At 44.7% G+C, this 27,597-nt stretch overlaps 1 protein-coding gene across 1 annotated transcript in view; it reads left to right on the top strand.

The window, feature by feature from the left end:
• The first annotated feature begins 1,173 nt into the window (after positions 1-1,173).
• MINAR1 (membrane integral NOTCH2 associated receptor 1) overlaps positions 1,174-27,597 on the top strand; it is a 359,960-nt gene continuing 333,536 nt past the window's right edge. The window contains exon 1 of the mRNA XM_069624180.1: positions 1,174-1,577. The gene's annotated coding sequence lies outside the window, so the exon portion shown is untranslated. The remainder of the gene's footprint in view (positions 1,578-27,597) is intronic.

Raw genomic sequence — 27,597 nt, 5'->3', positions numbered from 1 at the left:
CCACGCATAATTGCGACGGCTGAAAATGATGACTTTATTTTTTAATTAAACCCTTTTTGCACCACATAGATATGCGGGGGGAGACTCCCTGCAGTCCCCCATATTACTATAGTATCCCATACCCCCCCACATATATATGTGGTGTAAGGGGGGTATTAAAAAAAAAAGTCGGCATTTTCAGCCATCGCAATTTTCAGGTCAACATTTTTGTACGATTCCTCTACTACTGCTCATTTGCTCTTGAGATAAGCCTGGCTGCTCAGCCATTGCTACCACTTTACTGTGTAGTACAGGCTTGTACCAAAGGTGAACTTGTATTACCACTTGTGTGCAGTGCTCCCTATGGGCACTGCATATGGTTCTGCCTAACAAGGACTCAGACATGGCTATGCCTCCAAACCGGTGATTCTGGCTTGGCTGTCCAAGAACAAGAAAGGCAAAACTGGCTGTCTCAGATCAAGGTAGCCACAGCTGACGTCTCAAAAACAGGGAGCTGAAGTTGGCTGTCTCGGAACCAGGGATGTCTCACAACCAGGGAGACAGTTGGCCAGCCCAGAACCAGGCATGTCTCAGAACCAGGGAGACGCAGCTGTCTGTCTCCGGACCAGGAAGACAGAGCTAGTTGTCCCAGAACCTGGGATGTCTCAGAATCAGGTCCCGGAATTTGGCTATCTGGGAAGCAGGGAGGTCTCAGAACCAGGGAGCCGGGATGGCTGTCTCGGGACTAGGGAGACCTGGCGTCTCTGTCTCGGGGTGTGAAACGGGCAGTCCTGGAACACGGGGCCTGAGCTGAATGCACGGAAATGCGCGCGCCAGGGCTGGGCCTGCCTCTGGGGCAGGGAACGGGCCTGCATTTCCAATGAGCCGCGGCCGACCCTTCCTGACGTCTTTGCAGGCACCGCGGGTGTCTCCAGTGCACAGCTGCTCTGCGCGGGGGGGAGGAGCTTGGAGGGATGGAGAGAAGGTGTGCATGAAGGGAGGAGGGATATGAAGCCGAGAGAAGTAAGCAAATGGAGAGGAATGTATGGCAGGGGAGGGGATGGGTAGGGGAAAGGAGGGAGAGGACCTTGGATGTGGGTTGGTGTTAGGCGAGAGGAACGAGGAGACGGGGCGGAGCGACGGGGGAAAGGGAGGGCTGGAGAAAGGAGGAGGGTGGGATACAGTGCAGGCAGGGCTGCGAGGTAGAGAGGGCCATAGGGGAAGATGCAGGCGGGTGCTGATGCTGCACAGGCAGCCTGTCACCGGGATGGATGTCTCTGAGCAGCGGGTTTAAGAGCAGCTGAGGGAAGATCGCTGCCTTATCCGCGGTATTCACTCTGGGCGCCCCTGTGTGAGCAGGTGTTGCGTCCGGCGAGACCCGAGGGGCCTGGCGAGAGACGAGGGTGCCAGCGAGATGGGCATCGTGGGGGTCCGGAGATGTCTCGGCACTCTGGAGAGAGGGGCACCTGTGGTGGCTGGAGACATCTGAGCGCCCCGGAGAGACCAGCCTGGTCCGAGGAGATGGGCATCGGACAGCCCTGAGGTGTGCGAGAGATGTGAAGGCACCGGAGGAAAGGCCAACTGAGGGGCCCCGAGAGGTATGCAGCGGCCGGAGAGGTGGGCGCAGCAGGCACAAGGGAGAGGCAGCACACAGCCCGGCGACAGTTGGGGGTGGGGGGGATAGAGGCGAGGACGGGAACCGCACACGGCCAGCGGGGTGCACAGCCACCAAGTAGCACACACCACAAACGGCAGGCGGCAGTGCACAGGGCGTAAAGACCAGTGCACCTCATACCGTAAACACCACTGTGCACTACATAGCAGAGACCGAAATCTGCAGCACGGCACGAACTGCACCTTCCGTCAAAGCGCACAGCACTGTGGACCACACAACTCTGCACCACTCCGCACAAATGACACCATCTATCGCAAAGCATTAACCGCGCGAGCCGCACACACAGCATTTTAAGAGTTCAGGGAGCGCCGGCCCCGCGCGTCACAGCATGAACAACGCCGGACCCCAGAACAGCACTAACAGCACTGTGCATGAAAGTGCAACCGGTGCTGTTCATCAACAGCGCACACGCCACTGTCTGTTTCACAGTCCGGAGAAGTGCATCGGGGCTCGGGTGGCGATATGATGCACACAGCACACGTCGCACCGTGCATCACAATGCAGATACAGCATGTGCATTACGCTGCAGCCTGCACTGTGCATCGGTAGGCTCAAATAGCAGAGTCTGCCATAGGCTGCCCGCGACACTCTTCATCGCAGACTACACACAGTACTGCACTACAAGCACTAACTGCACTGTACACCATGCAACACAAACATCGAGCACAAACAAAAATGAGCATCACACCCACGACGAGCATTGTGCCTCATCTAACACAAGCAGGGTGGTGCACCGGACAGCAGAAAGAACGCTGTACAAGACAGCACTATGCTTCACTCACGAACATTAGTGTGCATTAAACAGAGCAAACAGCACTGTGCGCCACACGGCGTACGCAAAACTGTGCATCGCGCAGCACAAAAACATGATCTGTCCCATCACAAAGCACAGCACGAAAAATACCACTCCCTCAACAGCACTTTGCACTGGATAAACAAAAAAACACTGTATAAAATGCTCATTGGCCGCATCATATAGCACTCTTCATCACACAGCACGCAGCCTGATGCTGCTGTGCACTCCGAACAGCAGCAGACGCCACACAGCACCATTTGCCTTTCGTGACCCGGCATGCGCGATATGAATCGACAGGTATGTCCAGCCCAGGCAGATAGCAAGGCGCTGAGCGGAGAACAGCACGCTGCATTGGGGTGCACCCAGTGCAGGCCCTGCAGAGCGCCAGCGCAGCTCCTCGTCTCAAACTCCTGCACAGGTCTCCTCCACCTCAGGCCCACTGCGCAGCCAGCCGCCCCCCAATCTCCGGATTCTGAAACGCGCGGCGTATACCACACTCTCCTTCATCCCACCCGACCCGGGTCGTGCCAGCGATGTCATTTCACCAAAATGCCAGGGGTAGCAGAAGTGACATCACACGACCCTTGCCCTCTGATGACATCACAGGAAGTGATGCCATTTGACCCCAAAGTGACATCACTGGAAGCGATGCAACACGGCCTTTTACCCCTTGACAAATCAGGAATGGCATCACATCGCATTGTTTCTAAGTACACTACGATAAATATGATTACAATATCACTGTAAACTGATATAGATTTATACAAGAATGGATCACCATATGTATCTTTAATATCAGTGGATATAGGCCCATATTACCAAATTACTCTGAATGCAAGCAGACGTCCAAGGTCATACGATAAGTATGTGTTATTATATAGCACTTACGCTTAAGCACTTCATAGAGAACTATACATAAAATTACACCCAACGTATGTGGTACTCATGTATCATCGTTAGCAGGATGAAAGGCTGAGTTGAACTTGCTGGTATTCGAACCTCCAACCTGCAGATGGCACACATATTGCAGCAGCAAGCCCTCAACCCAATGAGCTATCCCACCAGCTATAGCTATCAGAAACCCAGTCCGTCCAGAAACATTATTTTTTAGAGGTAGCAAGGGAGACTTCAGGGGTCGCAGGTGCGATGCCTGGAGACCCCTAAATGACGTCCCTTAAAAAAATGCAAAATTACACCCCCAAATCAACTCCTGAACAACCTTACACCCAGCCAGGTCCCAGCAGCGCTGCAGCGACCATTGGGCATATCGGCTTTAGCCCCCCACACTCCCCGAAACGTTGGGCTATGTCGACATTACCTGGCTGAGCTACAGAGCCGTGACAGGACAGGACACACAGACAATACATATTAGGCCCGACAACTACTAATGTAAAAAGTCTCATTCTTAGCGCCTACATTCCGATGCATAGGGTGACTTGAAGGGTGGGAGCACACTAGACAGCTCATTCTCACAGCAGCCCTTACGTGTGTGGTTTCACGCGTGAAGGAGAGAGTGAACTGCTTGTAACATCATTGAAGCTGCACTAGGATACCCCATTAGAAAGTGTAAAGAAGTTAGACCCCCCCCAAGTTAGGTTATCCCTCCACTGCAGTATCAGATGTTAGCGCCTCTCACAACATTTGAAGTCCCCCCCCAAACCCCCGAAATGTTAGTCTAGGTGCACCCCTGCGTTCCAGCATAAAACCCATCCCAATTGGACGTCCTCTGATCAGCGTAATCCCAGCACTCTGCACGTCCCGCATCATAGGGTGCTGCACAGCCCATCCTCATCACCTCAGGATTCTGGAAACTCCTCCTGCTCCTGTGTACAGAGAGCCTTTGCAGGCCGCAGCACTGCCCAGCCCCGCTTCCCACCACCCCTAGGCCCTGAATGTCCCCCAACCCCCGTGTATGCCCCTATATTCCCAACATAGCGTGCAAAGGTGCCCAGGCCAGGGGCTGCCTCTGCCTTCCAAAACTAGATATGCTGCTCGAAATGACGCCATGGCCTTTAATAAACACACGTTCTTCTCCTTGCACCCCCAGCACCCCTTTCAGGCTCATGCATAGCCGTACATCGCATGAACAGGCTCTACCCCCCCCCCCCGCCTTTCCATCCCCCCCCTCCGACCACTGCAAGGAGCCCAGCCCTTTGACAGGCCCTTGAGCAGACCCTCCCCCGGCGCCTCAGTCCATGGCAGGGCTCCAGCACAGTAGCCTCCCCTCTCAGGGTGCTGTGTACTGGGTGCAAATGTGAGGCACCCCATTGGCTGACTCCACGCGTGCGCATGGGCGTAGGAGCTACCGATGGCGCCCCAGCGGGGCTGGCCTGGCTGCAGGGCTGCTCTGGCACAGCATTTCCTTGGCCCTAGGTTTGCAGGTCATGCGGGCATGGGTGCCACTTGCCATGGGCGCTCCATGAGGGGGGGATTCAGCTCAAACATGTGGGTGCATGAAGATAAGCTCAATCACCATGTTCACACGGGGAACCCGTCACCCGTCTGGCTGGAATGAGCCAGGATTGCGCCTGTTGCTACTGCGAACCCCTTCTTTGTTCCTGGCAAGAGCCCCCACAGGATGTCTCTCAAGCTGTTTTACCCATATGCCAATGTGGAGAAAATTAGCCAGGGCATGGAAGGTGAAGGGATCCATTTGCAATGAAGCGTGAGAGATTGACAGTGGTGGAAGAGGAAAAAAAAGGAGGGTTTGGGATTGCGGGACAATGGGAGTGGGCTGGGGGTCATTGGGGAAGGGACAGTGCCGGGCAGGTCGGGACTTTTGTAATTGTAATTGCTTATTTATAATGCGCTTAATACCCAGAGGTTTCTAAACCCAGACCGGGATCGAACCTGTGTGGCCCCTGGTCTTTCCTCTTAGCTTGGCCTTTGTTCGCAATGTTCAATTGATCTTTCTGCATGCAGCCACACTAGACACTGGCTGGAATAATCAGTTAATGGAACTAGATTCGTCCCTGTCAGATATGCCAAAACAATACCATCATTACTAGAAATATTTGATACAACTGTGGGTATAAACGAAACAACATACTATTTGACACATCTCTTTAGTAGCATGGTTATTCGTGCTATCTGTGAATCATCGTGTACACTAAAACACACAATTACAAATATAGTATAAACATATTTTGATTGGCAATACAATTTGAACTGTGCAGGGCTCTCTATACATTGTCAGTAGGTAAACATGTCCTTTTCCTACATGAATAATACAGGAAGTCAATCCAATTATGACAGGTGCCAGTTTCACGTACATTTTTGATTACTGTATCTTTCCTCTTAATGAATCCTGTAATTCACTAATTTGAGCAAGCCCATACCCGTACACTTTGTAGTCGCCTATACTCGGCTGTCTGCGATCAGTTCAATTGAATTCAACCATTGGTAATGACAACTGATGTGGCTTTTGTGTAGGCATGGGATAGGCATTTGCCAGCAGGCTCTGTCATACTGGTACTACCCGACCATAAAATGCAACAGCTGCAACATCGTGTGATTATTTAGGCATATGAGTGTCTGGCATATGCCTATCTAATTCTTATATGCAAGACAAAACTGTTGACTTTGTCAATGTTTGTTTAGACAAAGTCTCTGTGCAAGGAACATATATAAATCAAGTGGTTGATGGTATAGTTTTTATCACATTTTTATTAAATCTATAGCACTTTTTTTAGCTGCGAGTAAGCCATTTACTCTTGATAGAATTAGTTGAAAGACATGTGTTTTGGGCAAGGAGAGAGGAGACGGAAGTGGGTGGGGACGGCCCGCGGGACCAAAGTGGCCATGGGCTGTCAATTGGTTGGTAAATAACTAAACCACACCCTCACATTGTGTGTCCCTCCTCACATGTCCTCTACCTGATAGCTTTACTTCGGTGAAATACTTTGGCGTATAAGCACCAACTAATAGCCAGGACTAATAAAAATGGACTGAAGTAAAACTATGGTACAAACAAAGCTCTATGGTTAGGTTTCTTTCTTGCTGCATCCTCTGTTCCTTGGCTGTTCTGGCGAGTCACTCTCCTCTGGTCCTTGGCTTCCTTGGAAGCTACTCCTCATGTCCACCATGGCCTGGTCTTTGACTCCCTGGTGAGTCGCTGTCAAAAATCAAATGGAATTAAACTACAATTTTCTGTGTGCTGTTTCTGTTTAAAGTGCACGTTGAAAGCCTCAAATTCCCACTCTTACATGGCGTGTCAATGCAATCAAGTTTACCATTTATTTGTAAAAAACATGGTAACAATAGTCGTTTCAAAATCACTCTACTTTCCACCCTAACTGAAAATCCAATCCTGCACATAACCTGTGTAGCGAAAAAACACAGGTTACACAATGAAAAATACACTATTTAAACGCAAGTAACTACATTTCCTTAAACAACAACCTACCACACCAATGATACAGCAATATGACTCCCCACACTCCTCAAGCACCACTTTGCCAGTGCCACATACAACTACACAAACAAGTATCATAGTAACCTGGAGTGCCCATTTGCTATTGCTCCAGAAAGCTCACAAAATATCGAACACTTAGACTGCATACAGTCGCATCGTCAGATCTCCACACATCAACATTGTGACAAAGCAATCTTGCCCTGGTCCCACACCACTGAATTTATCTCATACCCCACTGCTTGGCAGATCCTGGCACTCCTATAACATGAGAAAATGGCAGCAGGTGTGCTATGAAAGATACAATAAAATAGAGTAAGTGGATATAGCAAAGCGTTTACATAATTCTCCTGTGGGGTGTGTACCCTGCATGGCCCAAGCAACTTCTGTGTCTGCCAGCAACAGGGGAGCCAAGCTCTGCCACAGTTAGTGTACCAAAGAGTCTAGTATAGTGGACTGACATTTATAACGCACATATACACAAGTGTATCAAGGCGCGAAAATATATTTATATTTATTTGAATTATAGGTAATGGAGATTACACTAAAACTACACACGCCACCATCTTTGTGGCACACAAACTTATTTTTACATAAATAAATAACACAAGTTGGTTGGGAAAAACACAAATCACAATACTTTATCCCGATTTCAATTCAAGAAATAATCAACACTGGTCAATTAGCACAATCAATTTACTTATGCACTGCTGTGAAATTTCGATTTTCCTGCGTGCTTAAAAAGGCTAGCAGTTTGATTTACAGATTTGTACAAATGCATATGGCAAATTATTATTTCATCCACACATTTGCTTTGAAATAAACACAGGATTATTTATCAGTTTGTTTTTCAGACCCCCCTCACTTAAAGGGCTGTGTTGGGGAAGTCAGACAGAAACATTGGGATGATTTTGGAATTTGAGATTTTCCGACCCCCCTCCTCTGAAAGACCTGTGCTGGGGAAGCTGGACTGAAAAATTGGGATGATTTCAGAATTTAGGAATTTCAGACCCCCTCCACTTAAAGGCCTGTGTTGGGGAAGCTGGACATACATTCAAATCCCTCTGCATTATCCACAAGGCTGTCTGGCCAGGGGACTGCACTATCTTCAACTTTATCTCACTAAATACTCTCCCTCTGGACCACTTCATTCCTCTGGCACCAACTCTCTGGGGGTCATTACGACCCAGGCGTTAACCATGGCGCTATTAACACCATGGTTGACGCCGGAATCCACCATGGTGAATGGCGGAATTACCGCCCCATCACAAGGTTGGCAGGGCGGTAATTCCCCATTCACCATTGGCCCTTCCCCATTCCCATTTTTGCCCCATAGGTCTCAATGGGAATGGGGAAGGCAGTAATTACGGTACCGCAAATTGCGGTACCGTAATTACCTCCAAGGTCCCTTTGTGGGCCCGTTCCTTAAGGGCTGGTAACACCAGCCGTTAAGGTAGGGGCCTGTAAATGGACCTCGTAATTAGGCGGTAAGGGGTTAACGGCGCTGCCACCTTTTACGGTGCCGTTAACCCCTTACCGCCTGGGATGTAATGAGGGCCCTCTGTGTGTAAAACAGAGGGCAGGGGGTCACTCACTTTCCTCGGTGGGCTCCCTCCTCTGGAATAGCCTCCCCTCTCACTGCGCTTTGAGCAGGATCTCCTCAAATTCCCGGAAGCTCCTTAAGATCTTCCTCTTTTCCTCCTCTTTCCCTCAATCTCTCCTCTGCTAATCCCACAGTTGCTGAATCAGTGTTAATTGCCCTTATGCATCCTCAGGGTCTTGACCTCCCACACCAATTCTTCCCAGCTACCGTCTATCCACAGCACTTAGCAACTGCACACCCTTTGCTCGGGAGGCTCGCACTTACACCTCCTGCGGCTCAGACAGTCTAGCACTCAAAATTCCAAGCACTTCATCTATGGCTCTCCCTCGAGCTTGGACCCCCCAGCACTTACCACCTCTTCCCTCTTCCTTTCTGCACTTGCACATTCTGAATGCTCACAAGGCATAGTAGGTTCGATGTTCGTCCCCCCCCCCTGTTCTTAAATATTGTGTTGTAATGTATTTCCCTCCCCTGCTACAATAAAAAGCAAACAATAAATAAAGGTCTGTGTTGGGGAAGTCAGACAGAAAAATGTGGATGATTTAGGAATTTGGGATATTCAGTCCCCCCCTCCACTAAAAGGCCTGCCTGGAGAAGCCAGACATAAACACTGGGTGGATTTAGACATTTTGAATTTTCGGATCCCCCTCCACTTAAAGGCCCGTGTTGAGGACGCTGGATAGCACAATTGGGATGATTTATGACTTTGGGATTTTCAGACCCCCCTCCACTTAAAGGCCTGCATTAGGGGGAAGCTGACAGTGTAGGGATTTGAGCTTAGGGACAAGGACACCCCGCTTCCTAAAAGAAGTCAGGGTTAACAGGAAAAATAGGATTGCCTAATTACATTACAGGCTATAGTTTTCAGCGTAAACTGGAAATGAGCTTTGTTAATTTTGAATGTTAACACAAATCAATCCTTGTGTTTTGCTAAAGGGGAATTTATTAAATCAATATTCAGTCAAAAGGCTGTTCTATTTACACTGAAAACCTCTGTTTAAAGTTCAATAAACCCAGCTGCTTTTCAGGACCCTCTTTGGGGATAGGGAAGTGGTCTGGTCACACCACTCTCAAGGATTGTCCCCAGCTCTTCACCATAGGGCCCAGCCAGATTCTATGCCTCCCCAGAAATAGACAGCTCCATCCCTCTTCCAAGCTCCACCCAGATGCAATTTCAACAAATCTCCTTTGGTGTTTCCTTGCGGCTGTCATTTGGTAATTTTTAGCAGCTCTCCCCTTCTCTCATAGTGCATCCACCTTTTATACCAATGATGACACCCTCAAGATGTCAATATTGGGCAGTGCCCTGCAGGAATTGTCGCAACCAGGATTGGACAATTACCCTTCTCTCTTTCCCCTAGTCCAGTCTCTCTTTAAGGATTGGTTTAGGGGTCTAGAACAGAATATTGCAAGTCTCATTTGAAATCCCCTTTTTCTTTTCATGTCAACTTTTGGCAAAACGTACTTTCATACCAAACTTGGTAATTTACTAATAAATGCAATGATATATATATATATATATATATATATATATATATATATATATATATATATATATATATATATATATATATATACATATATATATATATATATATATATTCCGCTTCAGCCAATCATGGGGAATTTAATAACATGACTGCCATTTTCGCACTATGGTGCCCAGGCACATGGCAACTTTTCACCAAATATACAAAAAGTTTAATAGTTATAAACATGCAATTTACTCTCCAGATCCCTAATTTTGCCCTCCATCAGTTCGTCAACTCTTAAATTCGGGACATTTTCAGAGCCACCAGAAGCACATTTTAGCTTGCCATTACAATTCCCTAAGTCACAGGTGGATGAGTTTTATTTCACCAAAATGATCTTGAAATGATCTTAAAAATGACACATAAATAAATGCAATGTGACTTGTGGTTGCTGAGAAAAATGCATGAGATATGCTAGTCCTTTTAAACTAATGGGAAATCTTCATGTGTATGCAAATTAGAGTTCCCCTTTCTCCACGCCATTTGCCATTCCTGGGCAGCACATGACCTGTTATCTGAAGTTGACCACCATTTCGATCTGCAATTCTTCTATTTTCTTGTATTCTTTTCAGAGTTCTGCTTCCCTCGATTGCACAGCTCTTCCTCACATTCCATTCATGCATGGGCTAGGCCATTTGCCATTCTGTTGTTTGAAGTTTGGGCTCCAGGTTGTAAATAGCTGGGATGCAAGATCTTCAAAAGATTTTTTTTTTCCAGGCCAGAAGGCCAATAGACCTCAGTGGGGGAATCCTTTGCGACGTCTGCCCAACAACAAGCAAAAGGGTCTGCCTTGGCCTAAATTAGATTTACATATGACCCATGGAAAGAAAGTTGCCTTTTCTTTTCAATTGTTGCAGGTATTTTGCATGTGAATCATAATATAGATTACATCTTGTCAACATACACTGTCTTTTCCCTCATATATATATATATATATATATATATATGCAAACACACATGGAAATCCATTTTAGTGTCAGTGCTTGAAAATCCAGCTTTTCATATAAAAGGGGTCTTTGAATTTTCTCCGCCACTGTGAATTAAAAGGCTGCTTTTCCATTCAACCTTCCCTTTTGTAATGACAGATAGGCCTTTCGATTTCCAATGCTTGGCCTTTTCACATAGTGCTTCCTTGTGTTACTTGCAACAACTACCAACGTTGGCCTTAATTGGCCCATTTACAGTGTGACCATTTTTGAAGGCTGGCAGGTTATCTTTCCAGTGGGCTCTTCAGTTCTGTTTGCTTGTGGTCTTTGATTAAACCCCACAACAGTTTGGCTAAGCAGTGAAGCAGGGATTTTAACCAACCCTGCAATTGTGGCTACACACCTTCTAAGCTTTAATTGGTGCAAATATTACAGTTTTGGATTTCATGGCCTACAATAATACAGCCGTATAGAGTTTACTTACAAAATACACAAATTGCATATACATTCCCATGACAACATGTATATCCATACAGCAATGTGTTAAGCCAACAGACTATCAATGTGGCTCTAATTTTCACATCCTGAATGGTAAACTATAAGTCCCAATCTATTTAACCCCACTGTACTTTCAGTGACTTAAAAAACGGAATAAAACAAGTTGTTTAATAAACTCAGATATATTCTTGGTCACAAACCTCCAGCGTGTTGTTATTCATGATGTTGAGAACATTTGATTAGTGACATAAAGCTTTGGTGCTTTGCAAGTTTTTTCATTTGGAAATGGTCCACCATTCATATGAAAGGCTCTGCTGCTGATACATGAAACGTGATTGCAAGGTTGTTAAGGTGCTCAGGCTGCAGAGCCATGGACAGATGGGGGGGGGGGGGAGAGTGTGTGTGTGTGTGGGGGAGAGTGTGTGTGTGTGTGTGTGTGTGTGTGTGTGTGTGCGTGTGCGTGTGTGTGTGTGTGTGTGTCAATGCCTGGCCGTGTTTTGAGAAATTGGCAGTGCTTGGAGGTCCTGTCTGAGCTGATTATATAAAGCATCCAGTACACTTTTCTTGAGCCTTTGAACTGAAGGTACGCTCTGTAAAAAAAAAAAAAACGAGCAGTATGGTGTTCCAATAATTATATTACACTTCCATCTTGGGCACCCATATAAATGGTGTTTTATAAGAATAACATTTTGAACACAGTGTTATCTAATATTTCGTTATATAGCCATCAGCATTGTTATGCTTTTGCAATGACCCACATTACAAACAATTGTCTACCTTGCTTCGCCGTTCGTTCTCCTCCGCACCACTGATAATTGTGTAAAGCTGGCTCTTTTGGATGCATTTATGGCCTGACTGCAGCTTAGCTCTGGGTGCCCATATGCCCTGTGTGATCCCTGATGAACCAAATGCTGGTTGCTGCTATATGTTTGCATGTGCGGTTGCTGCCCTGCCCCGCCTCACTGACTGCCCTGTGTGCAAGGTGGCTGTGGCTATTACTGATGCTTTGCCCTGGGTGCATGTTTGCTTTGGCAGCAGGTTTATTCCAGCTTCCGGTTCAGTCTGTTTTTCCATAGATGGAGATTTGCTTTGGGTACTTGTTTGCAGGAGCTGAAAGTTTGCTCTTATTGCAGGTTACTTGTGGCTGCCCATTTGCAGTTGGCACAGGTTTGGTCTGGTTGCGGGTTTGCTGTTATGAGGCTTGGCATGTGTGCTGCGGCTTCAGGCCTGGCTGCAGTTTGCTTTGCTGCTAGGTTGTGCTGGTTGCATGTTTCTTCAGTTTCGGGAGATGAGTCCGGGGTCTTTGTTTTCTTTGGCTATGGGGCTGATCTGAGTGAAGTTTTCCTTTGCAGTAGCTGCACTTGTGGCTTCGATGCAGCTTTACCCTTGGAGCAAGTTGGCATTAGCAGACAGTTTGCTCTGGCTCCGGGAATAACATGGGTGTAGGTTTACTTGCCTTTTGTTTCACCTTTGCTGCTGGTTTGCTCAGGGTACAGGTTCGCTGTGCCTGAAGGCCTTCCAATGGTGTGGTTTTACATTGGCTATCGGTTGAAAGCTTGTCATGAGCGTCAGCTTGTTCTGAATACATGTTTGATGTCGCTGCAGGTTTGCTGTGTTTGAACATTTGCTATGGGTGCAGGCCTTTCTTGGGTCTTATTACGCCCTCAGGTACTGGTTTGTGCAGCTGCCTGTTCTTGATGAATCCAATACCACTGTTGCTGCATCTTTACTGTGGGAACAGGGTGGCTAAAGGTTTGCTATGGTGATTTAGCAGCCCTGGGTACTAATCTGGTGTGATAAATTGATTTTTGAAATAAACCTGATCTGGAAACTTGACATTTCTGAATGTGGTGTCCTGTTTTATAGCGAGAAATAACACATTGACAGGTGCTGCAAAAAACACATGTTCAAGTGGCTCATACTCTACCTGACAGGTATTCAACCTGCTGACCTCCACATGTTTTGGACTACAACTCCCGTGCTTCCTTACCAGTAACTATGCTGGCTAGCTCTGATGGGAGTTGTAGTTCAAAACATCCATATGGTGCAGGCCCCTACTCTACCTGCTTCTACCTTTCCCTATTCACACTTATGTCGACAATGACACAGTTTGTCAAAGTCATAGTCGTAGTAAGATAATGAATGTATATGATATCAAATAACATTGTAATTAATATATATATAGTTCCCTTAATTGATGCTACAGGATCCAACTCTGAAGGTATTGATGCATGATTCAGGTAATTTGTTATTTAATTCACATCACTCCAAAGCACCATACAGGATGGTGGTGAAGGAATGTGGAATGAAGGAGAGTGAAGCATTGAAAACTATTCATTCATTTTGTCATTTGTATAGCACCTTTCACCACAATTATGGTCCCAACGCGCTGTTGGTTGAACGCCCTTAGAGGGACCAGAGTCCAAATTTGGGAGAAGCGGGGAGGCACTATTATGCGTGAGTGCATTTCTGCCATTAAAGTCATGTGAGGGTGGCCAAGAGCCTGCTAGTCACCCATGTCTGAATGGCATGTGGATGGGCGCAGTGGAGGTAAACAATGAGCTACACAGGGGTGGGTTCTCTCCCCAGTCCAGGTGTCACCCAACAAACTGTTGAATGTCAGCTCTTTATTCAGCCCTATTTCCGACTTATATAATGCCCCTGAGAACCTCCCCCATGCCCTCAGAGCTATCAAAGAGCCCAGAGCCAGGCCGGTGTGCACGAAATATAGTGGTATTTATTTGAATAATTGAAAATGGAGATCACACTACAACAACACACGCCAACGTCTTTGTGGCTTATAATTAAACTTCTTGTTATATGCATAAGTCACACAAATTGATTGGGAAAAACACAAATAACAATACTTTACTTTCTACAGAGCTCACTTCATGAAATAATATACACTTGTCAATGAACAAAATCAGTTTACATATGTAATGCTGTGCAATTTAGATTTTATTGTGTGCTTGAAAGGCTAGTAGTTTGGTTTAAAGATTGGTGCAAATGCAAATGGCAATTATTATTTCACCCACATCTTTGCTTTAAAATAAAGAAAGGGTGATTTGCAGTTTTTTTCTTTTTCAGACTCCCCCTTGCTCTGGTCTGTGTTGGGGAAGCTGGACCAAAAAAATTGTGATGATTTGAGAATTTTGGATTTCGGACCCCCTCCACTTAAAGGCCTGTGTTGTGGAAGCTGAACAGAAAAAAAATGATGTTTTTAGAATTTGAGATTTCAAACCCCCCTCACCCCTACTTAAAGGCCTGTGCTGGGAAAGCTGGAGAGAAAACATGGGATATTTTGAAAATGTTTGATTTCAGACCCCCCTCCACTTAAAGGCATGTGTTGGGGAAGGGGAATGGTAAAATGGGGATTTTTTTTTGTTTTAGTTTAGGGACAAAGATACCCCTCTTCCTAAAAAGAACTCAGGGTTAACAGCCAAAATAGGATTACCCAATTACATTACAGTTTTCAGCGCACACTGGAAATTAACTTTGTTAAATTTGAATTTTACATCGGCTAAATATATGTACACCGTGCCCCCCCTCACTCACCCACTATAAAGGGGAAAGGCAAAACAGTGTAGATATTTAGCCTATTTAACCACAGGAGTGATTTTTGATAAAAATTCAAATCCCCCCACCTTTTGGTTTCAAAGGGCTCAATTCTACTTACATTGAAAACCACTGTTTAAAGTTCAAGAAAGCCAGCTGCATTTCAGGACCCTCTTGTAGGACAGGGCAGGGGACTGGTCACTCCACTCTCAGGGATGGTCCCCAGCTCTTCACCAGATTTCTTTTAGACCTCCCCATCAATAGACAGCTTCACTCAGATGCAATCTCAGCAATCTCCTTTGGTGTTTCCTTGCGGCTGTCAGATGGTAATTATTAGCAGGCCTCTCTTCTCTCATAGTGCATACACTTTATATACCAGTGATGACACCATCAAGATATCGATATTGGGCAGCACCCTGCAAGAGTTCTCACAACCAGGAATGGACAGATACCCTTCTCTCTCCTCCCAAAATCCAGCCTCTCTCTAGGGATTAGTTTAGGAGTCTGGAACAGACATCTGGCGACTCCTATTTGAAATCCCCTTTTGTTTCCATGTCAACTTTTTGGCAAAAGCTATGTACTAGTAACTGCCATAATATATGTGTATATATATATATATATATATATATATATATATATATATATATATATATATATATATATATATATATATATTCTGCTTCAATTAATCATGGGAATTTAACAAGACAACAGCTGGATCCGCACTATGTTGCATGGGCCTTTGGACATTTTCTGCCATTTTTACAAAAAGCATAATAGTTAGGAACAGGCTATTTAATCCCCACATGCCTACTATTACCCTCCACCAGCACGCCAATTCTCATATTCACTTCCAGCACAGACAGGAACACATTTTAACTGGCCATTACAATTCCTTAAGTCGCAGGTGGATGAATTTTATTTCATCAGAATCACCTGGAAATTATCCAAAAAAGGACACAAAAATGAAGGCAGTATGACTTATGGTTGCTGAGAAAATGCAACAATTCTGATAGTCCATTTAAACTACTGTGGAGTCTTCATAGGTCTGCAAATCTTCTCTCCTTTCTTCCGACCATTTGCCATTCTGTTGTTTGAAGTTGATAGGCTGCCGGTCGTAAATGCTTGGAATGCACCAGTCAAACAAAGATCCCCCACTGCAGATAATGAGCTAGGGTAGCCCTCTAATGTCACGAGGACCTGCTACCACCTGGCATCCTGTCCTCCTATCTGAAAGGGACTACCATTTCAATCTAAAAGGTTTCTATTTTCTTGTATTTCCAGAGTTCAGCCTTGATTGCAGACCCTGTTTTCACAACTCCTCCCTAAATTCCAGTCAGGCACTGGCCATGCCATTTTCCCTGCACAGAAATGAGCTTTCAGAGACACCAAGTCTGTGGACATGTTGTTTTCAATACCTCTTAGCAGGCCACACTTTATTGCAGTTGTAAACAGCTGGATGCAAGCCAGGCTTTCAGTGGGGGAAGCCATTTGCGCAGTCTGCCCAACAATAAGACAAAAGGGTCTGCCACCGGCCCAAATGAAATCTTCAAGTGACCCATGGAAACAAAGTTTTCTTTTCACTTGTTGCTGGTATTCTGCATGTGAAGCATTATATACATTACATCTTTTTTAACACACACTATGGGCCTCATTACGACCTTGGTGCTAAATGGTTAACGGCACCGTAAAAGGCTGTGGCGCCTTTAACCACTTAGCGCCTTACTACGAGGTCCCTTTGCGGGACCCGACCTGAACGGCTGGTCTGGACCAGCCATTAAAGTAGGGACTCGCAAAGGGACCTCGCAGGCAATTACGGTACCGCAATTTGCGGTACCGTAATTGCCGCCTTCCCCATTCCCATTGAGCCCTGTGGGCTATGGGGCAAAAATGCAAATGGAGAAGGGCCATGGTGAAATGGGGAAATACCGCCCCACCAACCTTGGAATGGGGGAGTATTTCCCCATTTCACCATGGCGGACTCGTTACAACACCGGCACCAATCATGGTGCTAATAGCACCATGGTTTAGCGCTGGTGTTGTAATGAGAGCCATTGTCTTTTCCCTGACATCTTTATATAAGCAGGGGAACATTCTTCTCATGTTTTGCCTTCAAACTGCAAATGCACATGCAAAGCCATTTTTGTGTCAGTATTTGTATATCCTGCTTTTCATGTGATAGGGGCCTTTGATTTTCTTCCGCCACCATAATTGAAAATGCTGTTTTTCCTTTTGTAATGACAGATAGGTCTTTTTCACAGTGCACTTCCTTGTGTTACTTGCAAACCCCCCACAATCTGCCATAATAGGCCTATTTTCAGTGTGAAGTATTTGTATATGCAGGCTGGCAGGTTATCTTTCCAGTGGGCCTTTCACTTTTGTTGTTTTATTGGGGGCCTTGGATTACATCCTACAAGACCTTATGTGCAACCAAGCTCCTCTGAATGCTTGCTAGCCTTAGAGCGACAGTGCCTGCACATGTCCTTATTGGGCGACCAGGAACTCTAGTGTATGCCATCTTGTAGTGGTTTGCTCTAGGAGCAGGCCTGCTGTGGCCACAGGTGTGCGCTAGCCCCAGGTTTTCCCTGGGTGCTGAACTGCACAGTGTGCTCCAGTGCCAGGCTTGCTTTATGTCCATGTTTGCTGCATGTGCCCTGTGGTTGTTGGGTATGGCCTTTTTGCTTGTTCGCTATTCTGGCTGCAGACTTCTTGAGACTAAAGGTTTGCCATGGGTGTACATTATCTTTGGCAATGTGGGTAGCCTGGCTCTGGCTGGCCTCAGGTTCACATGCGTTCTGAGAAGGCTCTGGCTGTAATATTTTCATGGATAGATGTTGCCTCTCTCTGAGCCTAATGTTCAAAGCTGAAGATCCCCCATGATAATTTCACTTATTTACCATTTTTATAAATAAATACAGACAGAAAAAAGATTAATTTCGCTCTGTATGTATGTTTAAAAATCAGTAAAAACTGAAAACTGGAAGCCTCGGGTATAATTGCTAGCACCATTCTAACATGTTCAGGAATCACAGCAGACCCAGATTTAGTTTCAGGGTAGCAAGTCCCCTGTTGATTTCTCAGATGGCAGAATGCCGGTAATGTCTCTTTTTCAATGTTTATTGTTAAGTGAAGGCATGTGAAATCCCTGTGCATGTCGGCGAGAATGGGCACATCGCAGGTGCCATATGCAGATTTGATGTTGCTTCAGGTTTTCTTGGGGCATGTTTTCTGTTTTTTTTTGCAAGTGTAGTTTTCCTGCATGTATATAATGCCACTGTTACACTGCTATTTCAGTGCATGTTTTTGCCTGCTGCAATCTTTCATTTGCAGCAAGTCTACCATGACTCCCCATTTACCCTGGAGTTGTTCTGGGAGGAGGTTGGACCTCAACTGGCACCATGACTGGTTGCTCTGAGAAGAGATGTGCTGTAATCTTGCTTTATTCTGGGGTGTCCGAGGGGTTGAGGGGATTTTGCCTACACTCGCTCTGGGGCAAGTTTGCCCTGTACTTGGGTCTGCCTTGGGCATTCTCTGTTGTGGAATGAACCACATTCTTAACCTGGTTGTGGGTTTCTCCTTGGTTTGCTCTATGGGTATTTATACACATTGAATGCTCTGGAGAGTTGTATTCTGGGGATATTGTGAATCAGGCTTGCCCTGGGGATTGTTTTGCCCTTGGTATTCCTTGTTCATGTGTTTGCCCATGAACTGCCCCAAGTGGGTGTGCTGGGGGTTTGGGTAGGGGCTCCCATAGCCTCTGTGTTACTTTCTGTGTCCAAGTGCAAAACCATTTACACATGTAGTAAACGAACTTGGCCTTGGATAACATAACGCATGTGTAAGTGGTGAGTAGCAGTGAAACCACATTTCATTGAGCCTAAAATAACAAGCCTGGGTGAACTCATTTAGCCAGTTTCCGAAACAGCTGAATCATGGGCGTTTTAAGCAGGATCGAGTTTTCCTGAGTTTCATATGAGGTTAGAATAGAGTGCTTCATCTTTTCCGGGCTGAAATTATGTAAATAGGGCATGCATTGTGTGACAGGACCACTCCCCTGGCCTTTTCAAGTGGTAACAGGAAACCTTCTCCGATAACGGTGGAGGCCTACTAGGGAGAAATACAGAGCCAGTGCTACCCATGTGGTGGACGGTGGTGGTTGAGAAGCCCTAATTCCTGTCCCCTCTCCTTGTGCGTGTGTATTTTTGAGCAGTCCATGTTTGCCTCATGCTATGACTCTTCGGTAAAATGCTTGCAGGTGTTCTCTTCATTCTCTAAGTGTAATTCCAAAGAACCGAGGAACCAACAAGATACGCCCGATTGAGAGCAGTGATCCAGCAATGTACACAAGCTGCCTGCAGACCGCGACACCACCCACCGGTATTCGACTCTGCAGAATGATGTGATTCGCTGGCAGCTGAGAAAGAAAAGTAGAGCGAAAGGAGAACCACAATGCTGCCTGTATGCGGCAGGCATAGAAGCCCTGTAGGGCTGCCTTACACCTGTGGTGAGTACCCGGAGTCACTGCTAAAGCCCTGAAACCACCAGGGGCAAAAACAGGGAAATAACCCCCCTGACCCTATAACAATAGGTATTGCCTTTGAGGCACAAAGAACAGAGCCCTCAGACACGAATTTGAACATTCAGCCTCCTAAGCCACCATTGCTGTTCCGTGGCGGGCCATGCAGAGGAAGTGGGTGGGGCTCAGCCAACTATCTGTAACATTTGTCTGCCTACAACACATCCAGGGTGATGGAGACAGGGCAAGATTAGTAAGGGTCAAAGAACCAACACACAGAGGGGGATAACTGGACAACACAGGAAACAGAAAGTGTCGGTTATTTGGGTGAGGTAAGAAGAGGAGGTGGACAACCTAGAGACCAGCAGGAGAAAGGAAAGAGTGGTTGATTGTGGAGACCATTTCTGGAAACAGTGAGGCATTGGATAGTGAGTGAAGTGGTACTGCAGTGTGAGTGTGCATGTGGTTGTGGCAAGTGTGGTTAGAATTGCTAGTGTAAGGAGTGACTATGAAGTGCATGTTACTGAGTGAAAGCTGGGTGTCTGACTAGTAGTAGTGGGGACGAGGAAGTAGTGGTGAGGAGGAAGGAGTAGTGTTGTAATAAGAAAGCTTTGATGTAGGGCTCACACACAGACCAGCCATGGAGCCTCTGCTTTAGTTCCAGGGTATCACTATTGTACATATCTATAGATATAGAGTTCCAGTTACTCTCAGTTATCTCACAGGTAAGTAGACACGCAGTTCATCATCCACCGGCCATCCTCACATCACCAGCTCAGGCCCCAACTGACACTCATTAAACATTCAGAAACAACACTCACTCAACATTCTCTTGATCTGCCAATCATAACACTCACCAACATTCTACCAGCATGCATTCATGGCCAGCAGGACAGCATCAGAACAAGACATAAATTACAATAAGTAGCAGTGTGGAGAAGGGAGTAGTATTGTGGAGGAGTGCACTACGGTACAGTAACGCCAATGGAGAGTAAGTAGCATTGTCAAATGGTGAAGGTGATGCCCAGAAGGAATGAGAGACATCAGAGGGACAGGAAGCAGAGGCAAGAGTGAGGAAAAGTGGGGGGAGTTGAAGGAGGAGAGAAGGAGACAAGATATGAGAGGGAGAGGTGAGAGTGTGTGTGAAAGAAGAGGACCAAACCAAGCAGGGTGTCTGCAAGGCCCCCATCCCATATCACTGATACCACTAACAGGTGATAGCAGGGAAAATTAGGAAGTCCTTGACAGAGTTTTGCGAGATAAGGCCAAGGGCCTTTAGGACAACATCTCAGTCCACTTAGCAATTAGCATACTGAGGGTGAAACAATCACTATATACTAACTTGAGGCTAGGGGGAAGGTACATTGATACTAGAACGAGAGGGATCGCCATAAGGTAATTTATATTAAAATAAAAACCCTTGAGCCTCCTCTGAGATCTAGAGTGATTTCTGTGCCATCTGAGACAATAGATTTATTTAGGGATTAGTCTTAATTGGGTAAAGACAGGAAGTTGCTAGAGCAGTTGAAGGAATAGGCTTTCGTTTGTGAGGGAGCAAGACAATTAATAGGATTTAGTTAGGGGATAGGTGGAAAATGAAACTGGGATTTCGTTTAGGGAGAGATAGAAAACTGAAATAGGGTAGACCGTTTTTGTGACAACTCACTATTAGTGAAACAGGGAATCCCAGTGGCCCCCTTGAAGGACAAGCACCCATATAATTTCTTGTCAGATTGAGGAGAATAACCTCCCACAACTGTTTGGCGGCAGGCAGGAGATAACATTGAATGCCAGTAACTGGGTGTGCCATCTTTTTGTGATGACAGAAAATACTTGATGCAAAGCGAAGGTCTTGGAATTTTCTGGAGGCAGGAAGCGATTATATTCAGTGGATGTAACTAAGTGGGCTAACATTTTATGACGGACAAGAGAAATTACTATTTACAGAGAAAATGTTACACATTTCTTTGGAGGCAGGGTTAGATGATAGTGGCTGTAACAGTGTGCCATCCTCTTGTGACAAGAGAATAGTTGGGAAAAAGACTTGGAGTTCTTTGGAGGCAGGAGATTATATTCAGTGGCTGTAACTGTGCGTGACATATTTTTGTGACAGGAGACACAACTAGTTACAGAGAATACATATTAGAATTTTATGGGGGCAGTACAGATTATATTCAGTGGTTGTAACGAAGTGTGTCATCCTTTTGTGATAACCAAGAGAAAATATAAATTGTGCAGAAAATATCTTCCAATTCTTTGAAGTAGAAGTAGCCTATATCCAGTGGCAGTAAAATAGTGTGTCATCTACTTAGACACAAAAAAATGGTTGCAGAGTAAAAGTCTTCAAATTCTTTGCTGCAGGAGAAAATTATATTAAGTGGTTGTGACTGAATGTGTAATTTTCTTTGGCAAGAGAAAATACTTAGAATTCTTTTTAGAGAGGAGGAGAGTATCTTCACTGGTTGTAACAAGAGATTGACATCTTTTTGTGATTGTCAAAGGAGAAAACTGTATTTGCAGAGAAAATATCTTATAGAGTTCTTTGGTGGCAGATGGAGAATAGCTTAGTGCCTTTAGCTGGGTGCACCATTTTGGTGTGACAAGAATAAAAATAATTGTGTATAAAAAGCCATTGAATTCTTTGGATAGAAGGGGTGAATGTATTCAGTGGCTGCAACTAAATGCACCATCATTTTGTGACTAGACACATTATTAGTAGTGACTGGAAAAAGTCTTAGAATTCATTGGAGGCAGGTGGTGATTATAGTCAATGGGCCTCATTACGACCCTGGCGCTAAGGGGTTAACGGCGCCGTAAAAGGCTGCAGCGCCGTTAACCCCTTAGCGCCTAATTACGAGGTCCCTTTGCAGCTCCCAACCTTAACGGCTGGTCTGGACCGGCAAAGGGACCTTGAAGGTAATTACGGTACCGCAATTTGCGGTACCGTAATTACCACCTTCCCCATTCCCATTGAGCCCTATGGGACAAAAATGGGAATGGGGAAGGGCCAATGGTGCATGGGGAATTACTACCCCGCCAACCTTGGAATGGGGTGGTAATTCCCCATTGCACCATGGCGGACTCGTTACAATACAGGCAGCAACCATGGTGCTAATAGCGCCATTGGTTACCGTTGGTGTTGTAATGAGGGCCAATGACTGTAAAAGAATGTGGCGTCTTATTGTAAACAAGAGAAAACAATGGTTGCAGCAAAAAAATCTTTAAATTGCAGAGAAAATGCAAGGTGCACAGAAAATGCTTTAAAATAATTATTTGAAGATAAGAACAGATTATATTTGGTATCTGTAACTGAATGTGCCATCTTTATGTGACAAGGAAAAATACTAGTTGCAAAGAAAATACCTTTGTTTGACGGTCAGCGGAGCTCATGTTCATTCGCAGTAACTGAGTGTTCTATATTTTTGCGACAAGACAAAATACTAGTTCTAGTGAAATCCTTAGTATTGTTTGGCAGCAGCAGTAGATTATATTTTGGGTTTCCTAGCTTTATGCTATTTATTTTTTCAACATTTCCATCTGTATTCATCCATATTTATTGTGTAGATATTTAATCAGTTTTTATCCACATTTATATCTGCTCTGTAAAAATTAAAGTTGCAACTGGTGCCTTTCTGCATTTATTCAAATTAAAATTGTAGTTATTTAATGGCAAGCTCATAGAGCTGGCTTTGTGCACATGAAGACAGGATCCATATTCACCTTAAAAACAAACAACCATTTCTAATGCTGGTGTTATAAATGTCATTGTAGCGACTTTAAACAATTTCAATGGGGAAAAATCACTTTATTTAACCTCTCTATTGTGTTACATTGCACAGCCGTTGGCGGCAACGCATAATTGAGAACCTGAGCAGCTAATTAAGACACATGAATTTCAGCTTTTGAAATGTTTTTACAAAAACATACTGTAAGGAAACAGAGTGATTTCCATCTTTCTGTATGTGTAAAAATCAGCCCTAATTATATTCAGCGCGCAACACGGTTCATCTTCTTGCAGCTATATAGAAGTGACAATTTGGCATGTCACCATGCATGGAGAACCTAAAAGTGGCAGGTGGAGAGGGAGGCATGTGGCTAGGAGGTATTTTATAATACCCACGCCTGTTGCTTTGTGCATCGGGAATGCCAGAATTGTAGTGGTAAATGGAAGTCATCGAATGTTCATTCAGCAACATCACCTTCAGCCACATATTACTCTGGGGTGCAAGATATTGCAGCCAGAGGGGGACGTTCAGCCAACTGTCTATGGCACAGAGGGGAGAGGGGAACTGTAGATTGTATCAAGCCGGGACAAAAGGACACACAGTGAGGAGGTGCAGATTATGAGATGTTTCTGGCCTCCCACTCCAACACCACATCCACTTATCAGCCTGAGAATTATGATTATTTATTTATTTATTACATTTATATAGCGCTCAGGCAGCCCAGGGGCATTGTGGCTCTGTTACTTGTAAGGGAACTTAGTTACAGGTACAGGTACATGTTGTGCCTTGGGTTACAGTGAGGCCGGTCCCTGAGTTAAGCAATAGGGAGAATCATCAAGCAAGGTACATCAAACACCATGGTACATTATACATGTTAGTCATTAAAGTATGAGCATGTGAAGTTGGTTAGGTGAACAAGGTAGTTTTCATTATGATGATGCCGAGAAAGACAAGAGCGTGACTCATTTGAGTCTCGCCTACAGCTTGTGATTTTGGAAACCAGTGGCAAGGAAAATAAGGCAGGCAATGTCACTGTCACAGAGACAGGAGGGGAAGATAAAGCTACTCCTCCACTTACACACCGGGTCTATCAAAGGCAGCAGATCCTAAAGGACGGAACATCAGGAAGTGGCAGTAACACCACCAACTCCTCCACCCACCACCCCCAGCTTTTGGACTAGATGATCATTGAACGACTCATCTTCTGGGCCCAGTAAGAAATTGTGGACAGACTTCCCAAAGGGCAATGCACAACAGCATTTTGCCACCTGCACTCTGCAAGAAAATTGGGTGCCATGGAAAATGCTGGGATGAAATAGAAGTGGAGCCTATGCCTTTGCCAGCCCATATGATGTGGCCCCATGCTCAGGACCGGGGTGATTCCAGAAAACCTCTATCGCAGTGCTTAAGTTGCCAGGCACGAAACCATGCACAGTGTTGGAGCTATTTATGCAGCAGTAATCAATGCAGGGAATAATTTTCCTCCCCAATCAAAAGTGCCACACCAATATTCCTTTTATGTTCAAATTAGTCCTGTCTGTGATTCTTATATCATGTAGAACCCTAACCCTTTAGCAATAGGTAAGCCAAAAACCACGCTGGTGTATAGAAAGAATATATATTAACTAATCAGGAAAATTAATATTTACACAACATCACACGATACGCTACTTTCTCTGTGGCCCAAATACTTTTCTTAACAATTACCATTTCACACGCATTGAAAACGCTACTTGGTTGAGGATAACAGAGACCATAGACTCTTTAACCCCACAACACGTGCAGTCAAAATACTTTGCATAAAGTGCACTTTTAATAGCATGTAGCTCCTTGAACTATGACCGCGTCATGGCAAAAGCAGTTTCACACATGTAGCGCTCTGTGTTTTTAATCTCCATGTGCACTTACAAATGCTAGCAGTGTTGAGTGTGACAGACTATTAAAAACAGTACACTTTTTATATAAATAGAACCCTTCTTCCTCCACCAGAATGCAATGAAGAATCTATCTTCTACCAGGGGTCACTTTCCCACTCTCAGTAGAAAGTATGCTTTTTAATCAGGTACTACATTTGGAAAGACAATTTTCTGGCCCAGTACAAAACCCAGATATTCAGTTTACATTCAGCACTCCTCTGCTTTAAGGCAGGGTCTGTTGAATGGTGAACAGTTAGGAATTTCGTTTTGACAAGTACCCCTTTCCCTTTGGGGAATGTTGGGGTGGGCAAAGAGAAATAAGAGTACCCAATTACTTTAACAGACTATATTTATATCCACACTGGGAGCGATGTTGATTTTGAATTTCAACAAAATTACTGCATGTTAGTTGGCTATAGGGGAATTAATTTAAATATGATTTAGTAAGAAAATGCTAGGTAACTACTTTGCCCAACCAATCAATATTGAGAACATTATTAAATCAAACAGATCCCCACAAGGCTTGGTTTGGTTGGACAAGTTTACTTAAATAGAATCTTTGGGTTTTGCAAGGATACTAGATAATCAGGGAAACATCAGGACCTGGGAAGAGGCCTCTCCGGGTTCAGCCAAGAAAGACCTCCACCATTATTCCCTTAATCTGCCTCTCCTTATGCAGATCCCAGCCAGATTCTAATTTCCTCCAGCAATTCTGTCAGCAGCTCCAACTCGGATGATTACAGGCAGCACTCCCCTATTCCCATTGTGTGTCTCCTTATAAACCCATAATCACACTTCAAATTATTAAAATTAGAATGTGCCAGCATGCCCGCATATTGGTTCTGGATTGGGATTGGACCTCTATTTTGTTATAAGGCATAATCCCTGTGAATGTATGACTCCACCATATGGGATAGCACTTTCACAGTTTCAAATATGCAGTGAAAAACTACAACATAGCAAAAAACCTTAATTTGCAAATATATATTTTTGGCTTTGTCTGTTAATACTGGACTTCATAAAATGAGTCCTGTGATGGTGTGATGAAGCCATTTTCGAATGACAGTTTTTTGTGAATTACTCAAAACTAATAACATGTCATAAAACTTAACATACAGTTAAATAATTCAGTAAGCTACTATCTTCCCAAATCCTGGCTTTGTGACATATTCTGGGATGTCATAATCACCTGTCAGTTTGCAACTCTTGTCCCAAAGTCAAATTTGTAGGAGAGTTGTCACTACAGATAGGTCTGTTCATAAGGTATTTAATGATACCTTAACCATTATTGTATGACACATGATTCCTGAGAAAATGAACAAAATATGATTGTCCATCTAAACCTTTGGCAATCTCTTAATTGTGTATTTTATGATTTCCATAAACAGTACATTTCGTTTCTCCACTTAGATGTAGATCCAGCCATCTGTTTCTTTTTGTTGACCCAGGCTGGTATAAATGCATTAACATTATTTTTCACAGGGCTAATGCCCATTTGGGTCCTTATCCTTGAGCGTAGAGAAGCAAGCTCTACCTCCATGCTCATGGGCAATCTCTTGGGGACACTTCTGGCATCATTATAACTGAGCAGCGACTATGAATTTATTTTCAATGATTATTCAGAGTTCAACCCATTAAGGGCTGCCCTTATTTACACAGTTGTTTAGCACCCCGACCCGATAAATTCCTTCCTGGACACTGCTGTGACTTCAAAGAGATTGACTTTCTGAGCAGAGCTTTTAGCCTTGTCTCTGATGGGGGGAAGGTGATTAGTGCCTTGGACTTTGAAATTCCATGTAAAATAAATGTAATTTTGGGCTAGCACAGCTTTTCTTCATGCACAGAAAACTGGTGTGTTTTGAATGTTGAAATTCCTTTTACACATGTAGCCTACTTTAATATTTGGCCTCAAGTCATATGTGGATTTATCCTGCATCTTCCCATCAGTGTTCATCTTTACATCCTAATATATATTCACATTACTCTGGAAATGGAGATTAGTTTTCTATTTGTTCATTGTTCTAAGCTGCAAAATGCACACCTTTTCATGTTAACTGTTCCTGCTTTTCCTTAATACGTTCCTTTAAATTTACTTCTACAGTGTAGTATCATTTTCCATTTTCCTGGTTTCAGGCTGCAAAAGGCACACATTTCCATGGTCTCTCTGTTTTATCAAAGGAAATATCATTTTCATGTTGTACATTTTGAAAATGAACTGCTGGCCTTTTCTCTGCCAGTCCACAATGTGTTAAATGCTTTGCACTTTTAGGCCTCAGTCAGCCAAATGCAGTTCCTTTTGTCTTGGGGCTGGAACTACCCAACAGATCCCCCTTTCTTTGATTCTCAGAACATAACTAGTGTGAAAGGGCATGGGAGAGTGGGGTTTTTCTCACAAGTCAAATTCTTCATTGGAGAACACCCCACTCTCTCTCTTATTCCTCTGGGATTGTGCAAACTCATCTCCA

This window comes from Ambystoma mexicanum, chromosome 11, assembly GCF_040938575.1.
Source record: "Ambystoma mexicanum isolate Mex_15411 chromosome 11, UKY_AmexF1_1, whole genome shotgun sequence".
NCBI lineage: Eukaryota > Metazoa > Chordata > Amphibia > Caudata > Ambystomatidae > Ambystoma > Ambystoma mexicanum.
Note: the sequence above shows the minus strand (reverse complement) of the source record. Positions and strands in the feature narration are given on the sequence as shown.